Here is a 14,381-nt window from a genome sequence, read left to right on the forward strand (position 1 = left end):
TTTAAATAAAATGTATTATTTTACATAAAATATAGCATCAATCGATTACATGAAAATATAGACTGTACAGATATCTGCTGTATTTTCAAAAAACATTTTCACATTTTGAACAGTTCTATACATGTTTAGAAGCATTTTTATCAAAACTAAAATAAGTGGAATGCATCTGCTAATCCTTTCACATGGAACTAGGTAAAACTGCATTTTTTAGATAAAATGCTTAAATTCCTTAACAATTTAATTCTACAAATAATTAGAACGCAGTGCAGTTATGTGCTGAGCCAATACATTGCTGTGAAGTTAAATCAAGTTTGTTTGTACTTTTTCTACAAAATACTTAATGGATATTTCCAACCTCTTTGCAACTGCTCTTGGACAAATACTTCTTTTTAAATGTATTTTAAAAGAGAGCATTATTCAGGAGCAAGCTTCTTTTCTACTTAGCAACTGAGAACATGATCTTTTCATATCTGTTTCTGTAATACTCAAATCCTGGTAAATAATTTAAGTATAACTTCTCTCAAACTAATTTTATTTATCACTAGGTTAATGTACATTCTAGTGTGATCCTTTTTCAGAAGTTCAAAAAGTTTCCTCTTTCACATTCCTAATTGTGAAACACATGAAAGATTTTGCTCTCTTTAACCACCAGGTCTAAACACTCACGTTTCTTAGCAAAACTAACGCTGGACACAAAAAGCACGGATGACACATTAGTGTCTTTCTGAATTTCTGTGTATCACAAAAATTTAAAAAGCATTTACATAGAGATTTTTTCTATTTTTACTTTAGGGTTAGAGTAAGAAAGTTAAAAGGAAAAAGTTTAGAGTAAAGTGGGGGACGAGTTAAATAAGAGTAAATTGAAAGTTCAAGGATCCTCTTTTATATAACAGTAGGCTTAAGAAGAAACAACAAAAAGTTATACCTGATATGAAAGGTGCGCTTTCACCACCTGCAATGTATTGCTAATCATGCCATAGTTTTTGAAATAGTAAAAATAAAGAAGGCCCATTTGGTTATGTTGCCTTAAGAAGCTGCTTTAGAAAGCCCGATGTCTCTGCAGTTATATAAGCCAATGTTTGCTTTTTTTTTTTTTTTTTTTTTTTTTTTTTGGTTTGTTTTGGATTGGATTTTTGTTTGTTTTTGTTTTTGATTTTGAGCAGGAGCATCTCTCTCTTTTTTCAGAACTCTTGAACGTAGTAAGACAAACTCAGACTTTTTTTTTTCTTCAGGGCTCCTGTTATTTCTTAGAAAAGAAGAACCAGCATGCTTGTCTTCTTTTTCTTCCTTCTCGGTATTCCAGGCACAAAGCACTGCGCAGAAACTGCACCAATCCTTGCCGTCACTGGCAGCAGAATGGTAGAAGGTGGGAGAGACCAGGAATCCTTCCAGGCTGTGCTGACTTTAGAAATGAGGATTGCACACGTTTGTCTCCCGAACCAAAGTGGCGAAAAGGCAGGATGCCAGTTTGCTACAGGGCTGTAATGATCTCATGCTCTCTGCTGCTGCTGTCCTGTTTGCCCAGTTCAAATGCCTGTTCATTATAAACCAAAAAATAAATAAATAAATAACCCAACTACTTGGATTCTTCAGCAAGCAAAAAAGCATATTAACAATTAAAAAGTCCGTAAAGGCAAAAAAAACCCAAAATATAAAATTTTAAAATGCATTTGTTATGCCTCAATATTGTTATTATTTCTCTCTCTCTCTCTCTCTCTCTCTCTCTCTCTCTCTCTCTCTCACTCTCTGGACATAAGCAGCAGAATTTATCAGGCGTGAAAGGGACAGCCTCCTGGTGGCCTGCCAAAAACCCAGAATAAAGGCGAAGTTGTGCTTCAAAGCTCAGTTGCTTGCTGAGTCTGGCTAAAGTCAAGTATTAAGATCCACCATTTTCTGAGCCATGCTCGAAAAAAAGAAAAAAGTCAGGACCGTTGCTGCTTTCCAAGTCTCCGTTGGCACCATCACAAAATCTCAGTCGTAAGGTCACATGATTCTCTGCCAAATGTAGAGTGCATTCCCATCAACCATTCTGCTGATACTGCGAAGGCAGCTATTGTCTCGTTTAGACCCAAAGTTCAGCCCACTGTTCATTGAATTAGCTGAAAAACGCATCACCTTTGGGGGCTGGGAGTCATGGAAACGTCTACCTGGCAAGCTGCCCACTTTTTCTGCCCATCAACCAGAGATGGAATTGTGCTGCCTAATGCAATGATGACTTGGAATGTGAAGAGTCGTCCAAAGTGAATCTGATTCTTGCAACGCCTGTTTCGTTTGCACAGAAAAACTCTGGCTTCTTGTAGTTAACAGGGGGAAAAATCTTTTCTACCAAAAGTAGCAAATAAAGGTTTTAACATGCCTACTCTGCAACTTTATTCCTCAACACATCCAAATGGCTTTCAAATGAAAAGACTGAATGCCCCGCAAGTTTCCTTCATTAAAGACATATCGCTTCTTCTGTCTCCTTTTCTTTACAAGTGTACGCAACGAGCCCGGGACATTTGTTTTAATTTTTCACTTTAAGGCTTGAAACTAATTTGTGAGTTTTCTTTTGGCTTTTTATTACTTTGTGATTTTTATCTGGCACCAATTTTGTCCTACTCAGTCACAATATCCAGTAGGAACAACGGGGATGCATTATTGCTGAAATTGCCAACAAAGTGGTCCCAAGAGAGCTTAGTTGTGTCTTCTACCACACAAAACCCTGTAACTGGGTCCTGTGGTTATCCTCATCAGTACCTAGTACAGCTGCTATGCAAGTTTGCTGAGACTGACACATGTTTCTGTGCCTTCACTTGCTATAGTGTGCCTGTGTGGCATGAAAGATGCTTTTGAAATATGCAAGGAGAATTATCAATAGCTCTTAGGTCATAAAATGAAATGGCTCTCCCCTCCCCAATGAATTTCCATTCTAGCATGCAATGAAAGTTCCCATGTACAAATATTTCCATACTTTCTAACAAAAGTTGAGTGAACTAAATCTTTCACAATTTTCTTAAGCAGGATCTAAAGCCAAGTAGGAAGGCAAGCATTGGGAGTATTTATGCCAAACACTCTGAGTAGCGCTAAAAAGAACCATGTCCTCTACTGCATTAACATTTTTTGCAACAATTGGAAAATCCTTATTTAAAGTGTAATTATGCTTATAAGAAATTTAAAAAAATATATATTCAGTTCCTTACCCAGATGGATTTTTATCTATCCCCACATATGGCATGCACAAAGGAAAATACATGACAAAGGTTTAAAAAGATAATCAAACTATGACTTACTTAATAAAATAAAATTATTAAAAAATTTAAGAATCTGTGAAACATTCTAAAACTGCCTTGTGGTCCTTCTATGTGCTGTATCTTCCAGCTCACTTTATTTTGGAGCAATAGCAGTGAACACACATGCACATACATATATCTGGACCATTATGGTTCTTCCCATTTATAATTCAAAATATATTCAGTTCCAAACCACAAAACATGACCTTGCACATACATTAAAATTTAAGTTGCATTTCTCTATGTTAAAAAATTCTGGAAAAAATATTGCTAGTCTCTAAATCATATAAAGAATATAAGACAAAAAATCAAATATGGCAGGTACACAGGTCCCATGTTTATGGAAAATTTAAACTCTAAGTACTAATTACTTTGTCCATTAGATGTTAAGAATTGGTGTGTGATGAGTCACGATAAGTACAGAGTAACAGCAGTGAACCAAGTGGATAAGGCACCCATGTAGGAATTACTCAATACATAATTTCAAGTGAAGCTCAACACAGGTCTCAAGAAAGTATTTACTGGAGAACAAATTAATCAATAAACTGGTAGAAATTGGTAAGTAGAAAGAAAATGGACCTCAAAATATAAATTACAAATGGAGATGTTTTCACTTCCAGAATTTTTCTTTTTTTCAAATAAAGCTCATTAACAAGTTTTGCATGCCTTTCTTTAACTTCCTTCAAAAAATTAATACAAAAATTTTGGGCATCCCTCTCAAATTAAGGAAAAAATGATTTAAAAGAAAAAGGAAATTTTGCTTTCCGGCACATATAATAGACATGGTTTTTCTTAGTTCTCACGATAGGTACAAGAACTTTCTAGACATTATATATAAAAGAAATATAAAGGGACTAAAAGATGAGGAGATGATGATGAAAAACAGCCGAAGAGTGCAGAAATTGAGGAATGGCATGGTGGTGACTTCCTTCAGTTTTATTTGTGCCATATGTATCTAATATTTTGAGCTTGAATCCAGAAATATCAACAGAGAGAAAGAGAAATGCAGAGAAAGAGACCTGTTTCTTTAACAAAAGGACCAAGAAAGGAGTTGTCTATGAAGTATTCTACAAAGACTGAAAGTACTGAGAGACAAAAACTCTTCCTGTAATCAAACATCACAGAAAAACTGCAGACCCATGCCAACCCACACCTGCAAATACCAGGTTGGTAAATCTAAATGTTGACCCTTGTAAAGCTTTTGCCCTAAAGAACGGTGTCAGTCTCAGAATCTGGGAAACTCTTTCTTCTGGCAGGGGTTGGAGGCCAGTGTTAGGTAACAAGTTTCTTCTTTTCCATGCAATCTAGATGGACACTACACCAGGAGCCTGGGATTCCATGCCAATTCAGTAATAATGAGGCACCCTTCACTGCTGCACCCAGACCTTCACTTAGGTGGTATCAGAGGATGCTTGGTAGAGAAATGCAATGTTAGATGCTGCCCAGAAGGAACAAGACAATTCCATATTTCTGTACCCTTGAGGTCTGGGAGACTACTATAGAAACAGTAATAAACCACTTCTATCCAGGGAGTGACAAATCAATGCTCTTTAAGGAGACAGCAGTAGAAAACTATTCAGGAGTAGAAACTGTCACCCTCATCTAGAAGAAAGGAGGAGCTCTTCCATGTCAGTGGCAGTGGCAGCTCAGCAGGAAGACCTATGCTTTTACCTACAGTGGGTGGCGAGAAGTTGGTACATCTCCCTACCTGTGTTGGACTGGTGTAAAGGGAATCCAGGTTAAACAATATTTAAGAATTAGTTTCATACCTAGTAACCAAACAGTCAGGTTCCATTGAAAATCACTTGTCATACAAAGAAATAGAAAGATCTTAAACAGATCTTTTTAAAAACACCAGTAATGTAAACAATAATATATTGTTATATCACGAAGATTCTAAAGCATTAATCAGATCATGAAAATACTTTAATAAGCAATTGAGAACACTGTTGAGACACAAACATTACCAAAGATAGAATAACTTGATATAAATTTTATAATACAATACAATAAATAAAACTATAAAAAGCCAATAGATATAGTCACAGATGAGTAAAATACCAATAGGAATCAGTTAATTAGAAGATAGAATAATAGGAATGACTCAATCTAATAAGAGATAAAATATACTGTAAAAACAAGCAAGAAAAACAAAGGTAATCAGACTTTGCCAACTGTGGAACTATAATAAAAGATCAAACACTGTCATTAGAATTCCAGAAAGACAAGAGAAAGCGAGCAAGGTTTCAAAATACTCAAAACATAATTGCTGCAAACGTACCAAATTTAGCAAATAGTAAACAGTTTCAAGAAGCTATGCACACCACAAATCCAAACCCAAAGAAATCCATACTAAAACATCATAAACAAAATTATTAAAACTAAAAACAAAGAAATATTGAAAGGAAGAAGAGGAAAATATAACTAATCTATAGTAGAAAGACAATTAGCATAGTGGGTATCTCAACAAAATCATAAAGGTCAAAAGGAAGGGGCACAAATGTATCCTTTTTTTGTTTGTCTGTTTTGAGATAGGATCTCACTATGCACTCCAGGTTGACCTTAAGCTCACTTTGTAGCTCTGGGTGGCTCTGAACCCACATCAATTCTTCCTGCCTCAGCTTCCTGCATAGAAATTACAGGCATGTGCTGCCACACGTGACTAATGTTTCCAATTTCTGAAAGAAATAATTGTCAACCCAGAACCCTAAATTGACAGAAAATATCCTTTAGAAATGAATGGAAATGAAGATATTACATGATAAGGAAACCTAACAAAATTTGTGGCCAGCAGGTGTATTTTTTTATGAATGTCTAAGGAAATTATCTAAACAAAAAGGAGATAACAAAAAAGGGGAATTGTAACTTTACAAAGTAAAAAATAATTCAACAAGCACAAATATGAGTAAATATGATAGACTTTCCCTGAAGTTTGGTAAATTATGATTGATGGTATAAATAATGTAGCACAATCTTACATAGCTCTAAAATATGTAAAGTAAATATTATACACGTATTGTACATGGCTCTTGGTTCTGTACTTCACTGGACTGGTAAAGTGAAGACAGCAGTAGACTGTGAACTGTTGTGTATGTAATATTACTATAAAAGCAAACCCTAAGAAAGAAATACACTAAAAATATTAGATACTTAAAAATTCTAAAAATTTCAAAGCTTGTTCATATAACTGGGAAAGATAAGAAAGAAATTAAAAACAGAAAAAACAAACAAAACAAGAATAAAGTGGTTAAATTTAAACCCAAAATTAATAGTAATTAAATTCCATATAAATTGTATGAGGACACAAATGAAATGATAAGACACCTGCACTGTGGATTCAAAAACAAGGCTAAATTACATGCTGTCTATGATGAACTCAATTCAGATATAAATATATACATGGATCAAAAATGCAAGAATGGAAAAATATGTATCTTACGAATATTAATCAAAAGAAAGTAGGAATACCTTTACCAATATGGAGCAAAGCTTACTGCAAAGGAACGAGAATTATCACAAATAAAGACACTGTAAAATAAGAGAAATAATCAACAAGAGAACATTACAACACTGTCAGTATAGTATATATTAAACAAAAGGCTGTATATTAAGAAGTACAAAAACTAGTAAAATAGAAGAAAAAAGATAAGTCCAGAATCATAGTTGAACATGCCTCTCTCAATAACTGACAAGAAAAATAATCCAAAAAAAGTATATAGATCTCAGCAATCAGCAGGATCCATTACACATTTATAAAACATACTGTCTAACCAAAGGACAAAATATTCAAATGTCTAAACTATGTTACTCTAGTTTATACTATATGGTACTGTATTACAAGATTATACATCCTAGAAACACAAGGAATCTCACACATTAAAAATAACTGAAATCATACACAGAGGGTTTTCTGACCACAGTGTAATCACACTAGAAATTAATAACAGAAAAATAATAAGAAAATCTCCAACACTTAGAAGCTAATCAGCCTAGGTCTCTTTGCCCATTGAGCAAAGAAGGCTCTAAAGTGAATTAAATAAACATTGGGGAGGATAAAAATGTAAATAGAATGTATCACAAAATTTATGGTTCACAGTTACAGCAGTGTCCAAATGGAAATTACCAATTCTAAATATATACATTATAGAAGGTGAAAGTCTCAGATCAGTAATGAGAACTCCAAACTCAAAGACCAAGACATAAGACCAAAAAACCCCTAAAATATTCAAGGAAGGAAAAATGATAAGACCACAAACAAATTCAACTGAAAATATGAAGACAATAGTGCTGGAGTTTACTAGCTAGAAAAATTAGAGAACTGCCAATTTTATTAATAAAAAAGATGATCCAATTATCATTGTTAGAAATGAAACAGACATCACTAGATAACTTACAAATATGATAAAATAATTAAGCAAAACTCTCAACCACTCTAAACACTTTAGTTGCAATGGGCCAATTTTTCAAAAAGCAGCGTACAAAAACTCACACAATATAAAATACATCACTGTATAGCCACATCAGCGCTAAGGAAATTGAATCTGTAATTTAACAACTTTCTCAAAAAGAGATCTCCAGGACCATTCTCATTGGATAATCTCAAATATATTTAAAGAAGACTTATCACCAAATGTATATAATATTTTTTAGGAAATAAAAATTAAGGAAGCACATATCACTTCCTTGATCACTTCCTTTTCTGAAGTTAATGCTATCTGGATACCCAAAACAGAAAAGATAGTATGAGAAGGACAAATGGAAATGGGTTGGCATCATTTATTAATACAGATACAAAAGCCTTAATGAAACATAACCAAATATTTATATATAGCGTACTTAAAAATAATACGCACCATGTCTAGGATAATTTTCCTCTAGGTATGCAAGACCAGCTTGATATTTAAAAATCCGCAAGTGTAATTGACCACATTACCAGGTTAAATGAGAAAAATCACATGAGGAAAAGGCATTTGACAAAATTCAACACCCACCCCTGATTAAAGACATTCAGACAACTAGGAATAGAGAATTTCTTCAATTTGATAAAGCTTAGTACAAAACAAATAAAAGCTTTAACATTCACATTACACTATTGTTGGAAACCTAAATGCTTTCCTCAGTAAGGTTAGAATGCCCACACATGGCGTTTTAAACATAATGCTGTAGCTTCCAGCTAGGAGAAGAAATAGAAAAAGGGGAGATAGGAGGAGGAGGAGGAGGAGGAGGAGGAGGAGGAGAGGGAAGAGGAAGAGGAGGAGAAGGAGGAGCAACAAGGGAGGGGAAGGGATGAGGAAGGGCAGAGGAGGAAGCAGGAGGAAAAAGGAATATTATATACAGTTACTTGAAAATGAAATAGATATAAATCTTTAAAAAATAAGATTTGTATATTGAAAAGTACAAAATTATGATTATGATTAGAACGCAAAGCCATCTGGAGACAAATATCATTTTCATGAGTTGCAAATCTCAGCACACTTAAACTGTCAGTTCTTCTCAAAATGATACACAGGTTTAGTACAATTTCTATGAAAATCTCCTTGAGTATTTTTCTAAGTATGGGTAAAATTATTCTACTTTTTAATATGGAAATCTAAAGGGAATAGAATATCTAAAATAATTCTGGGACAAATTCTGGCAAGAATTAGTTGTCTAATTTTATGACTGTATAAGAGAATATCAGTATAATAAATGCCAGATAGGGTATATAATGCAATAGAATTAATAAGTGTAACAATTGATTATTGCTGGGTACTAATCACAACTGTTCAGTGGTGGTGGAAAAACAGATACTCACACATGTATATTGGAGTAATTTTTTGGTGGATTCAAAACCAGTTACATAAAGATAGACTTTGCAAAAAATGAGGCTTACCTGATTGGATATCCACAGGCAAACACACAACTCACACACACACACACACAAAATTGCTCACTCCTCCAATTAATTCAGTAAAGAACAGACTACAAAGTGAAACAGAAGACTAAAACTTTCAGAAAGTAACATAAAGGCAGACCTTTGCAATTTGCAGCTCAGCAAATAGTTTCTAAATCATCAAAATTAAAATTCATCAAGAAATTAATAAATTGATCAATGAAAATTAAAAAGAAAGTTGTTCCTCCAAGACCTCTTTAAAAGGTTAAAAAGGCAAACTCCAAATTGGGAGAGAATATCTTCACTTGGCAAAGGACCAGCATACAGCAAGTGTAATGATACCACTGGGGCGGGGAGAGCAATCTGAAAGGAAAATGGGCCAAATATATGAAGAGACATCTCATCCAAAACCATAGGTGGATGTCAGATGAACACACTGGAGAATGCTGAAAAATTATGAGACATTAGGAAAATGCATGAGGAGAAATAGTGGTATCTGAACATATTTACTGAGAGTTAAATACTACAAAAATAACACTATTGTGATATATAATATATTAGATAACTCATATAGCTAATGAGGATTTAAAATGGTACAGTCACTAGGGTAACTCTAGTAGATTATTTGAAAAAAAAAAAGGGCCCAGGACATAGCTCAGTGGTGCAGTGCCTGCCTAAAAGCGCAAGACCCTGACTTTGACTCCTAATCCCAAAAAAGAAAATAGAAAAACAAAAACAAACAAACAAAAATTTTAGATATGACCCAGCAACGTGACTCTTGCTATTATTCCCCAAAAATGAAAATTTGAATGCTTATGTGAGCTTTATTCACAGTATCCAAAAGCCAGAACAACTCTCAGATGGTTTTTAACTGATGAGTGCTTAAACAAACTGGTCAGTGGATACCATAGAATATATACAACAGAACAAACTACTGCAACAATTTGGATGATTTTTGAGAGACCTGTGTTGAGTTAAAGAAATCAAACCCCAAAGTTATTCTGTGTGATTCCATTTTTACATTCTTGAAAGGACAAAATTACAGAAATGGAAAGTAGGTAAGTGGATAAAGGGTTGAAGCACGAATGGGACTGGAAAGAAAATAGGTCTGGCTATAAAAGCATAACTTTACAAATCTTTATGTTGATGGAAATATTCTGCTTTTTGACAGAATTGGTGTCAGTATCTTGACTGTAATATATTACTGTAGTTTTCAAAATTTTACTGCTAAGAAAACTTGGACAAAGAATACATGGTATCTCATTTCTTATAACTGCACAGGAATCTACAGTTACCTCAAACAGTTGATTGTATTTTTAAATAACAAACAGACTTAGGTAACTGCTTCTTCTGATTATTTGCACATGCCGTATGTTGTTATAAAGAAAAACTCAAATGGAAAAATCTGAAGACAGGAGATGCTAATGGCTTATCTGGATAAAATTCTACATTGGTATTCAATAAACAAAGATCTAGGAAAATTAGCTCAAGAGAATGTTCTAAATTGGGAAATTACAATCTTCTGTAAAGAGCTAGATAATAAATGTCTCATGTACTATTTGTCATATGGTTTCTGTCCCAACTGCCCACTCTGCTCTTGCAACATAAAAACTGTCATAGCCAATCTACAAGTGAAAGAATGCAGCAGGGTTCTGATACAACTTTATTTTTGGAAAGGGAAATTTTAATTTCATCAACCTTTACATCAGAACTTTTTTCTCCCCCAAATCAGTGTAAAAAGCAGTCTTAGTGAATAGACTGCTCAAAAAAAGTCTTGGACTTGGCCCATAAACTGTAGTTTGCTGACCGCTGAGCTAAATTTATTTATTTATGTATTTACCCTAGTGCTGTCTCATGATTCAGTTTTGCTTCCCTTTTCTCTTTTTCTTTTTTCTTCTTAAACATCTCTATTTCCAAAGTTGCTAACAATTTCATTTAGAATCAGCTCCCTAACCGTCTTCCATCTGTGTTTTCCTTTATCACACCACTCAGAACAAAGTACTTTTACTGTTCAAATGCAGAGCTTAGTCTAGAGTAGAAAACTGACTAAGGCATCTTCCCAAGATTATCGTTCATTTAAATTTGCTCACAGTTGTACTGAGGATCAATACTGTCTCTACAGGGCACCTTTGATTGTCCTATGTTGAGGTTCATGAAAAAAGCAAATTTTATGAGCTAAACCAGTTGAAAGATTCAAAATCATTTAGACTAGCAGCTAGGAAAGAATTAGAAAAATAGTTGAAAAAAAAATACCTGAGAAACAGTGTGACATATTGTGGTTATAGAGAAAACCTGCAAGGTCAGAGAGTCAAGGGTCACAGTAACAATACAAAAATAAAAAAGCACTCAGTGCCAGTAACAAGTACATTGAAACTACACTACTTAAGTCAAAAGAAAAAAATCAAGTACAAAGAGAAATTTAAAATTTTAATTAAAATTAAATTCATAATTAAATTTTAAAATTTTAAAGTAACATCTTGATGAGTTGAAGAAAGTAGCCAATAACTTGTATGTTTTTGAAGTTATCATAATCCACTGAGATCATATAAAAAAGAGTATGCTCCCAAAGGAATTCTTACCTTTATGAAAAATAACATCTTTCATAAATTATGCTTGAAGACATTATAATAGAGACTTTAAATTCCTATAAGTGAATATTCTAGAATCTTTCAATGATACTGCTGTTATTCAAGCAGTTACTATGGATGGAAATGTCAGTTTAAAATTTTCCAAATTAAAGATTTTAATGTAGAATTTTCCACATAAGAATATATACTAAACAATGTTAATGTTCTTTTGTTCTTTTTGCATATTTGGACATTTTCAGATCCAGAGATGTGATCATTAAGTAACTGGCAACCTCATTGGGAGTTTGGTTGATTTCAGAATTCTGATTATCAATATCAACCTGTTGAAACCATATAAACTAGATTATAGTGGCCTGAAATAAATTGTTTTGTGATTTCAGGAACAATCAAGCCAATAAATCCAAAGTGCATGCTATAAACACTCAGTTTTCTGAGATTTCAAAACATTCTAGTGCTACATTAAAAGTGAGAAGTGATAAATAAAGTCAATTTAAAATTAATTTGGTTCAAAATGTTACAAACCGATAATTTTTTCCTTATGAATGCGATTTAAAGAAGAGCATTATGTTAACTATGCATGATATTTTATTTCCTAGCTTTTATCCTAAATCAGGCTCACATATTAAGCATGGCAGTCTTGAAATCTCTTGACCATTTAGAGTCACAATTTATGTTATTGAGTAATTTCAGATCTCAAAGGGAACAAAGGGCTCTAATGACCTCCATTTAGCAAAATGGAAGCTTTTCTTAAGAGTTAAGGAACAAAATTATAAATATCCTAGACATTTCTTTCTACTTAATGGAAAACACTAGCAGGGTTTCTTCTTGACTTGATATTAAAGGAACATGTGCCATTGTAATTTTTATCACAAGAAGTGAGTGTAAGGCCGCTGGACAGAAGTGGAAAATGGGGTATCCCTGCCAACCTAAGAGCCAACTCCCGGTCTGGGGCAATAATGGATGATATAGTGAAATATCTGTATTCATGGGGGGTCCACTTTGGGACGTCCCTAGAAATAACCAAAATCTGCAAAATCTTATTTTAAATAACATACTTCTTGTAAATAATCTACACAATCCTCCCTTAGGCTTTAATCCTCTCTAGATTACTTACATTACCAAATACAACGTAAGAAGTGGTTTTTACACTACATCATTTAGGGGATAACAATGAGAAAAAAGTCAGTGTATATTCACTACAGATGCAATTTTTCTTTTAAATTTTTTTTTCTGTGGTAGAATCACTGTATTGCAGAAATAAACATGACCCTCAGCATGGAAAATACCTCTAATTACTCCAATTACTCCCTTGTAGCAACTGGATTATTTGATAGGGGATTTTCTCTGTACTGGATGAATATGTTCAACCAATGGCTAAGTATAATGGAGGAAGTGTTAAAGGATGTAGAAAGATGAATGAAGCCAGGCAGACAGCTCTTTGGGAGACGGAAGCAGGAAAACCTAAAGTTCATGGCCTGTCTGGGCAACTTAGTGACTTACTGAGACCCTGAATCAAAATAAAAATTTAAAAGAAGGTGTGTATTACTCTGTAATAACAAAAGGATAATCTTGAGTCATTTGTAAGAAATGCATGTACCGTGAGACCATAATGTTAAGTGAAATAAGACACAAAAATTTAAATATCACATGATCTCTTTTATACGAGAATCTCAAATTTAAATAAAGCAACACCAGAATAATAGATAATAGAAAACAAGAACAAAACATATGCAAAAGTGAAAGTGACCAAGAGACAGACAAATGGGAGAGGGAAGGGTAGGGAAAGGAATGAAAAAAAAAAGAGTTAAAATGTGTTAGGTGCATGTATCAACTCCCTGATTTTACTGACTTCATTGGCTTTTATATTTTTTATTCCTATCAATGTGTCAGCCTTTTCACATCTGTTGACTCTTCATCTGTGGAACTTAATCTTGTGTGGCCCAAAAGAGAATACAGATAATCAGACTGTTAATGTCAAGGTGGTCTTCACCTCTTCAATATTTAACAAATAATTAGTCTTTTTATGTGCAAATTTCTATGAAGGAAATAAGTCTATGTTTTGTAAAAAGAGTAAGACATGAAGATAAAAACATCCCATTGGAAAATTATTTATCCTGAGGTCAAGTATATTTCCTCGGATTTTGACAGTTAAGTCATACACACTCAACAGTATTAAGTGTATTCATGATTGAGAACAGATGTTAAAAGGTCAATGACAAAGGGTGAAAAAAATCTAAAACAGCTTTTTGTGCACCTGGATACTAAAAACTAGGAAAAATTTTGTAACATTTTGAGTATTATAAAAATCGCATAGTTGAAATGTTTTACACTTGAAATCTGACCTTTGACAGTTTGATACTATCTAGAACACTACAAAAGAAGTAAGCCTTCAATGTGATGTCTATTTAGCCCACAGGAACTAATATTCCATGCTGGATAGAAGATAGAAACAAACAAAATGTTGAATCTAGGTTATGATATATATTATACATGTACCTAAAATAATTATTGGTTGTGAAGTTTTAATAAAATAACTTAAATGTACTACAAAGCAAACTAAATATCTTGACCACATTTGAAAGGTAATTTCGAAATGAACTTCTAATGGCAAATCCTGCAATTTCTTTTCCTCATTATAGGAAAATGGAAATG

The 14,381-nt window shown here is 33.6% G+C and overlaps 1 long non-coding RNA gene across 20 annotated transcripts in view; it reads right to left on the bottom strand.

Moving 5' to 3' along the window:
* Positions 1-14,381, bottom strand: part of LOC101787661 (uncharacterized) — a 432,599-nt gene that overhangs the window by 74,596 nt on the left and 343,622 nt on the right. For 16 of the 20 annotated variants that reach the window (XR_010039364.1, XR_010039368.1, XR_010039355.1 and 13 more), the window contains one exon: positions 926-1,534. The exons of the other annotated variants lie outside the window; for them this stretch is intronic. This is a non-coding gene — a long non-coding RNA (uncharacterized LOC101787661). The remainder of the gene's footprint in view (positions 1-925; positions 1,535-14,381) is intronic. 20 annotated transcript variants of the gene reach the window in all.

This window comes from Cavia porcellus, unplaced genomic scaffold (assembly GCF_034190915.1).
Source record: "Cavia porcellus strain 051 isolate PalLab524CR breed Dunkin Hartley unplaced genomic scaffold, mCavPor4.1 scaffold_15, whole genome shotgun sequence".
Lineage (NCBI taxonomy): Eukaryota > Metazoa > Chordata > Mammalia > Rodentia > Caviidae > Cavia > Cavia porcellus.